This window comes from Haliaeetus leucocephalus, unplaced genomic scaffold (assembly GCF_000737465.1).
Source record: "Haliaeetus leucocephalus isolate CR32 unplaced genomic scaffold, Haliaeetus_leucocephalus-4.0 Scaffold880, whole genome shotgun sequence".
Classification (NCBI taxonomy): domain Eukaryota; kingdom Metazoa; phylum Chordata; class Aves; order Accipitriformes; family Accipitridae; genus Haliaeetus; species Haliaeetus leucocephalus.
The window spans coordinates 2,306,345-2,306,567 of record NW_010973316.1 but is presented as its reverse complement, the minus strand read 5'-3'; positions in this window follow the sequence as shown (position 1 = coordinate 2,306,567).

Genomic DNA, 223 nt, shown 5'->3' with positions numbered 1-223 from the left:
GTGAGCTTGCCCTCCTTTTTAATAATTTTGGTCTTTGTTGTGCCCAGTTGTACCATATATACCCGTAGTCAATAGCCTGACTACCCATATCTTCCAGAATCATTCTTAGGAACTTTTGTTTATGAGGCTTAAAGTTCCTTTTGGAGGCCACACATCTGCTGGTCCTCCTCCTCTATCATAAGTCAGGGGTGGCCATCCCTCCTGGCACAAAGTAATCAGCTTT